This window comes from Saimiri boliviensis, chromosome 12, assembly GCF_048565385.1.
Source record: "Saimiri boliviensis isolate mSaiBol1 chromosome 12, mSaiBol1.pri, whole genome shotgun sequence".
NCBI classification, from domain to species: Eukaryota; Metazoa; Chordata; class Mammalia; order Primates; family Cebidae; genus Saimiri; species Saimiri boliviensis.
The window spans coordinates 64,949,500-64,957,547 of NC_133460.1; positions in this window are offsets into that span (position 1 = coordinate 64,949,500).

Sequence of the window (8,048 nt, forward strand, 5' to 3'; positions counted from 1 at the left end):
CAGATGCCTAGAATGTATGAATTCTAAAATCCTAAAAAGGTCTGAAATCTAGAATCTTCGAATGTATGAATTCTAGAAGCATAAAATGTTAGAATTCTAGAATCTCTGGATGTCTAAATTCTAGAATTGTAGAATCATAAAGCGTCTGAATTCTAGAATCTAAAAATGTGTGTGTTCTGGAATTGTAGAAAGTTAAAATTCTAGAATCCAATGATGTCTGAATTCTAGAATTTTCGTATATGTGAATTCCAGAATCTTGGAATGTATACATTCTAGAACCTTAAGGAGGTCTGTATTCTACAATGTTAAAATGTCAAAATCCTAGAACCATAAAATGTCTGAGTTATAGATTCCTAGAACATAAGAATTCTAGGGTCTTAAAATAGTGTGAATTCGGCCAGGTGCGGTGGCTCAAGCCTGTAATCCCAGCACTTTGGGAGGCCGAGGTGGGTGGATCACGAGGTCAAGAAATCGAGACCAACCTGGTCAACATGGTGAAACCCCATCTCTACTAAAAATACAAAAAATTAGCTGGGCATAGTGGCGCATGCCTATAATCCCAGCTACTCAGGAGGCTGAGGCAGGAGAATTGCCTGAACCCAGGAGGTGGAGGTTGCAGTGAGCCGAGATCGCGCCATTGCACTTCAGCCTGGGTAACAAGAGCAAAACTCCGTCTCAAAAAAAAAAAAAAAAAAAAAAAAAAAGTGTGAATTCTAGAACCATAAGATGTCTGAATGTGAGAATCATATAATATCTGAATGCCAGACTCCTAAAATGTGTGTTGTAGAATGTCTCAATTGTAGAATCCAACGACATCTGAATTCTTTAATTTTAGAATGTCTGAATTCTAGAAAAAAAATCTGAATCCAAAAATCATAGAACATGTGTATTCTAGTATCCTATAATGTATAAATTCTAGAATACTAATAAGATCTGAATTCTAGAATTTTAGAATGTATGAATTCCAGAATATTAAATATATCTAAATCCCAGAATCCGAGAACGTATGAATTCTAGAATTTTAAAAATGTCTGCATTTATGAATCCTGGAAAGAATGGATTCTATAATGTTAAAAAGGTTTGTATTCTAGAATTCTAGAATGTATGAATTCCAGAATGCAAAAATGTATGAATTCTAGAATCCTAAATAGGTCTGAATTCTAGAATCTTAGAATGTCTGAATTCTAGAATCATAAAATATTTGAATTCTAGAATCATAAAATGTCTGAATTCTAGAATCATAAAATGTTTTAATTATAGATTCATAAACTATTTTAATTCGAGAATCTAAAGACATCAATATCTAGAATTGTAGAATCATAAAATTCCTGAATTCTAGAATCCTAGAATATGTGAGTTCTAGAATTGTAGAAAGTTAAATTTCTAGAATCCAATGATGTGTGAATTCTAGAATTTTAGAATGTCTGAATTCTAGAATCATAGAATGTGTAAGTTTTCAAATCTTAAACAGGCCTGAATTCTACGATTTTAGAGTGTATGAACTCTAAGAATCATAGAATGTCTGAATTCTCAAATGTCAGAATATATGAATTCTAGAATCCTAAAACTGTTTGAATTCTAGAATCCTAGAATATATGAATTCAGGAATCGTAGGGTGTATGAATTCTAGAATCTTAAAAAGGTCTCAATTCTAGAATCTTTGAATGTATGAATTCTAGAGTACTAAAAAAGTCTGAATTCTAGAATCCTGGAATGAATGAATTCCAGGATCCTATAAAGGTCTGAATTCTAGAATTCCAGAATGTCTGAATTCTAGAATCCTAGAATGTATGATTTCCAGAATCCTAAAATGTATGAATTCTAGATTCCTAGAACGTATGAATTCTACAATCCTAAAAAGGTCTGAATTCTAGAATCTTAGAATGTATGAATTCTAGAATCCTAAATAGATCTGAATTCTAGAATCTTTGAATGCATGAATTCTAGAATGATAAAAAGTCTCAATTCTAGAATCCTAAATAGGTCTGAATTCTAGAATCCTAGAATGTATGAATTCTAGAGTCATAAAAATGTCTCAATTTTAGAATCATAAAATGTCTGAATTCTAGAATTTTAAAATGTATAAATTTTAGAATCTAAAAACGGTCTCAATTCTAGAATAGTAGAATGTAACAATTGTGGAATCATAAAATATCTGAATTCTAAAACATGAAAATATCCAAATCCTAGAATTGTAGAATCATAATGTGTTTAAATTCTAGAATACTAAAATGTGTGCATTCTAGAATTTTAGAATGTTTGAAGTCTAGACTCCAAGGATGTCTGAATTCTACAATTGTAGAATGTCAGAATTCCAGCACCATAAAATGTCTGTACTTTAGAATGATAGAATGTCTGAATTCTAGAATCCTAAATGTATGAGTTCTAGAATTTTCAAAAGGTTTACATTCTAGAATCCTAAAATATATGAATTCTAAAATCATAAAGTGTCTGAATGCTAGAATCATAGGATGTCTGAATTTGAGAATGCTAGAATGTATGAATTTCTAGGATTCTAAAATGTCTGATATCTAGTATCTAAAAATGTCCACATTCTAGAATTGCAGAATCATACAATGTCTGAATTTTAGAATTTTAAAATGTGTGAATTCTAGAATTGTAGTAGGTCTGATTTCTAGAACCATAAAATGTCTGAATTCTAGAATCCTAGAAGTATGAATTTCAGAATTCTAGAGTGTATGAATTTTAGACGCTTGAAAAGGTCTAAATTCTAGAATCCAAGAATGTATGAATTCAAGAATCCCAAAAAAGTCTGAATTTTAGAATCCTAGAATGAATGAATGAATTATAGAATCATTAAATGTCTCAATTCTGGAAACCTAAAATGCATGAATTCTAGAATCGTAAAATATTTAAATTCTAGAATCTAAAAATGTCCAAATCCTAGAATTGTAGAATCATAAAAGGTCTGAATTCTAGAAACCTAGAATGTATGAATTCTAGTATCATAAAGGATGTTTAAATTCCAGAAGTCCAGAATCATAAAATGTCTGCATTTTAGAATTTTTAAATGTGTGAGTTCTAGAATTGGAGAAAGTCTGAATTCTAGAATCCAAGCATGTCTGAATACTAGAATTGAAGTATGTCTCAATTCTAGAACCATACAATATCTGAATTGTAGAATCCTAGAATGTATGAATTCTAGAATTTTTCAATTTATGAATTCTAGAATATTAAACTGATCTAAATTCCAGAATCTTAGAATGTATGAGTTCCAGAATCCTAAAAATGTCTCAATTCTAGAATGCTAGACTGTATGAATTCTAGAACCCTAAAGACGTCAGAATACTAGAATCCTAGAATGTATGAATTCAAGAATCCCAAAAAACTGTGCATTTTAGAATCCTAGAACAGAATAATTCTAGAATCATTAAATGTTTCAAATCTAGAACCCTAAAATGTATGAATTCTAGAATCGTAAAATGTTTAAATTCTAGAATCTAAGGATGTCCAAATACTAGAATTGTACAATCATAAAAGGTCTGAATTCTAGAAACCTAGAATGTGTGAATTATAGAATCCTAAAATGTCTGAATTCTAGTATCTTAGGATGTTTAAGTTCCAGTAGTCCAGAATCATAAAATGTCTCAATTTTGAATTTTAAAATGTGTGAATTCTAGAATTGGAGAAAGTCTGAATTCTAGAATACAAGCATGTTTGCATTATAGAATTGTAGTATGTTTCAATTCTAGAACCATGAAATGTCTGAATTGTAGAATCCTAGAATGTATTAATTCTAGAATTTTTGAGTGTATGAATTCCAGAATATTAAACCGGTATAAATTCCAGAATCTTAAAATGTATGAGTTCTAGAATTTTAAAAATGTCTGAATTCTATAATCCTAGAATGTATGAATTCTAGAACCCTAAATAGGTATGATTTCTAGAATCCCAGAATGTATGAATTCAAGAATCCCCAAAAAAGTGTGAATTTTAGAATCCTGGACTAGATCAATTCTAGAATCATTAAAGGTCCCAATTTTAGGATCCTAAAATGTATGAATTCTAGAATTGTAAAATGTTTAAATTCTAGAGTCTAAGGATGTCCAAGTTCTAGAATTGTACAATCATAAAAGGTCTGAATTCTGGAAACCTAGAATGTATGAATTCTAGAATCATAAAATATCTGAATACTAGTATCTGAGGATGTTTAAATTCCAGAAGTCCAGAATCATAAAATGTCTGAATTTTAGAATTTTAAAATGTGTGGATTCTAGAATTGGAGAAAGTCTGAATTCTAGAATCCAAACATGTCTGAATTCTAGAATTGTAGTATGTCTGAATTCTAGAACCATAAAATGTCTGAATTGTAGAATCCTAGAATGTATGAATTCTAGAATTTTAGAGTCTATGAATTCTTGAATCTTAAATTGTCTAAATTCCAGAATCTTAGAATGTATGAGTTCTAGAATCCTAAAAATGTCTGAATTCTAGAATCCTAGAATGTATGGATTCTAGAACCCTCAAAAGGTCTGAATTCTAGAATCCTAGAAGGTATGAATTCAAAAATTCCAAAAATGTCTGAATTTTAGAATCCTAGAATATATGAGTTCTAGAATCCTTATAGATGAATTCTTGAATCCTAGAATGTATGCATTCTAGAATCATAAAAAGGTCTGACTTCTTGAATCCTATAATGTAGGAATTCTAGAATCCTACAATAGACGAATTCTGGAATCCTAGAATGTATGCATTCTAGAATCCTTAAAAAGGTCTGAATTCTAGAATCATAGAATATATGAACTTTAGAATCATAAGGCCTATGAATGCAAGAATGATAGAATGTCTGAATTCTAGAATCCTAAAATGTATGGATTCTAGAATCTTAAAAAGGTCTGAAATCTATAATCCTCAATTGTATGAATTCTAAAACCATAAAATGTCTGAATTCTAGAATGTGTGGATGTCCAAATTCTAGAATTCTTGAATTATAAAACGTCTAAATTCTAAAACCCTAAAATGTGTTATTTCTAGAATTGTAGAAAGTCTTAATTTTAGAATCCAACGATGTCTGAATTCTAGAACTTTAGAATGACTGAATTCTAGAATCAAAGAATGCCTGAATTGTAGAATATTAGAATGTGTGAATTCTGGAATCCTATAATGATAAATTCTAGAATCCTAAAAATGTCTGAATTCCAGAATCTTAGAATGTAAAAATTCTAGAATCTTAAAAAGGTCTAAACTCTAGAATCCTAGAATGTATAAATTTTAGAATCCTACAAAGGTCTGAATTCTAGAATCCTAGAATGTATGAATTCTGGTATCATAACATGTCTCAATTCTAGAATCCTAAAATGTGTGAATTCTAGAATCAGAAAATGTTTAAATCATAGAATCTAAGCATGTCCAAATTCTAGAATTGTAGAATCAAAAAAGGTCTCAATTCTAGAATCTTAGAATGTATGAATTCTAGAATACTAAAATAGTCTGAATTCTAGAATTCTAGAATGAATGAATTCCAGGATTCTATAAAGGTCTGAATACTAGAATTCCAGAATGTATGAACTTTAGAGTCCTAGAATGTATGATTTCCAGAATCCTAAAATGTATGAATTCTAGATTCCTAGAATGTATGAATTCGACAATCCTAAAAAGGTCTGAATTCTAGAATCTTCGAATGTATGAATTCTAGAAGCATAAAATGTTAGAATTCCATCATCTCCAGATGTCTAAATTCTAGAGTTGTAAAATCATAAAACGTCTGAATTCTAGAATCTTAAAATATGTGAGTTCTAGAATTGTAGAAAGTTAAAACTCTAGAATCCAACGATGTCTGAATTCCAGAATTTTTGTACATATGAATTCTAGAATCTTGGAATGTATGCATTCTAGAATCTTAAAGAGGTCTGAATTCTACAATGTTAAAATGTAGGAATACTAGAACCATAAAATGTTTGAGTTACAGATTCCTAGAAAGTAAGGATTCTAGAATCTTAAAATAGTGTGAATTCTAGAATCCTAAGAATGTATGAATTCTAGAATCATAAGATGTCTGAATGCGGGAATCATATAATGTCTGAATGCAAGACTCCTAAAATGTGTGTTGTAGAATGTCTCAATTGTAGAATCCAATGATGTCTGAATTCTAGAAACATAAAATATCCGAATTCTGGAATCATAGAATATGTGAATTCTGGTAACCTATAGTGTATAAATTCTAGAATCCTAACAAGATCTGAGTTCTAGAATTTTAGAATGTATGAATTCTAGAATATTAAATATGTCTAAACCCCAGAATCCTAGAATGTATAAATTTTGGAATTTTAAAAATGTCTGAATTTTAGAATCCTGGAAAGAATGGATTCTATAATGTTAAAAAGGTTTGTATTCTAGAATTCTAGAATGTATGAATTTTAGAATTTTTGAATGTATGAATTACAGAATGCAAAATGTATGAATTCTAGAATCCTAAATAGATCTGAATTCTAAAATCTTTGACTGTATGAATTCTAGAATAATAAAAGGTCTGAATTCTAGAATCATAAAATGTCTGAATTCTAGAATCATAAAATGTTTTAATTATAGATTCATAAACTATTTTACTTTGAGAATTTAAAGACGTCAAAATCTAGCATTGTAGAATCATAAAATCTCTGAATTCTAGAATCCTAGGATGTGTGAGTTTCAGAATTATAGAAAGTTAAATTTCCAGAATCCAATGATGTCTGAATTCTAGAATTTCAGAATGTCTGAATTCTAGAATCATAGAATATATGAGTTCTCAAATCTTAAACAGGTCTTAATTCTACGATTTTAGAGTGTATGAACTCTAGAATAATGGAAGGTCAGAATTATTGACTCTTATTATGTATGAATTCTAGAATCCTTAAAAGGTCTGAATTCTAGAATTTTTAAATGTATGAATTCTAGAATCCTAAAATACATGAAATCTAGAATCCTAGAACATATGAATTCTATAATCATAAAATGGATTCTAAACTATGAGCATGTCCAAATTTTAGAATTGTAGAATCATAAAATGTCTGAATTTCAGAATCCTAAAATGTTTGTATTCTAGAATTTTAGAAAGTCTGAATTCTAGAATCCAAGCATGTCTGTATTCTAGAATTGCAGTGTGTCTGAATCCTCGAACCACAAAATACCTGAATTCTAGAATCCTAGAATGTATAAATTCTAGCATTCTAGAGTGTATGAATTCTAGAATCTTAGAAAGTCTAAATTCCAGAATCTTAGAATGTATGAATTATAGTATCCCAAAAAGATCTGAATTATAGAATTTTAGAAAGAATGAATTCTTGAATCCTAAAACAGCCTTAATTCTAGATTCTAGATTGTATGAATTTTAGAATCCTAGAATGAATGCATTCTACAATTCTAAAATGCATGAATTCTAGAATTTTAAATAGGTCTGAATTCTAGAATCTTTGAATGTATGAAATCTGGAATCATAAATTATCTGCATTCTAGAATTTATTATGTATGAATTCTAAAATCATAAAATGTTTGAATTCTATAATGTTAAAATGTGTGAGTTCTAGAATTGTAGGGATTTAGAATTCTAGAATCCCACAATGTTTGAATTCTAGAATATTAGAATGTCAGAATTCTAGGATCATGGAATGTATGAATTCTGGAATCTTCAACAAGTCTGAAGTCTACGATTTTAAAATGTCTTAATTCTAGAATCATAAAATGTCTGAATTCTAGATTTTTAGAATGTATGAATTCTACAGCTGCTTTTGGGTATTCCGCAGTGAATGGGTATATATGTTGTAATTAGAAATATCTGACTCTAACACTAAAACGGAGCTATCTAGAAGAATGGTTGTCAATGTGGGCATTTACCTTACAAAGTTACACTGATATGTTCATTCAGTAGTTCATCAAACCTTTCCTTGAAGTATCTAAAAACTGTTATTTCCATCCAAATTGCAACCTATGAAAATTAGCGGTCAGTCTGCGCCTAAAACACAGAAGAAAGTTATCTTTCAAACTGCTCTGCTGTGTGTTCTTTCAGCTTAGGGAGTTGCATGCGTCTTTAGATTCAGCGAGTAGGAAACACG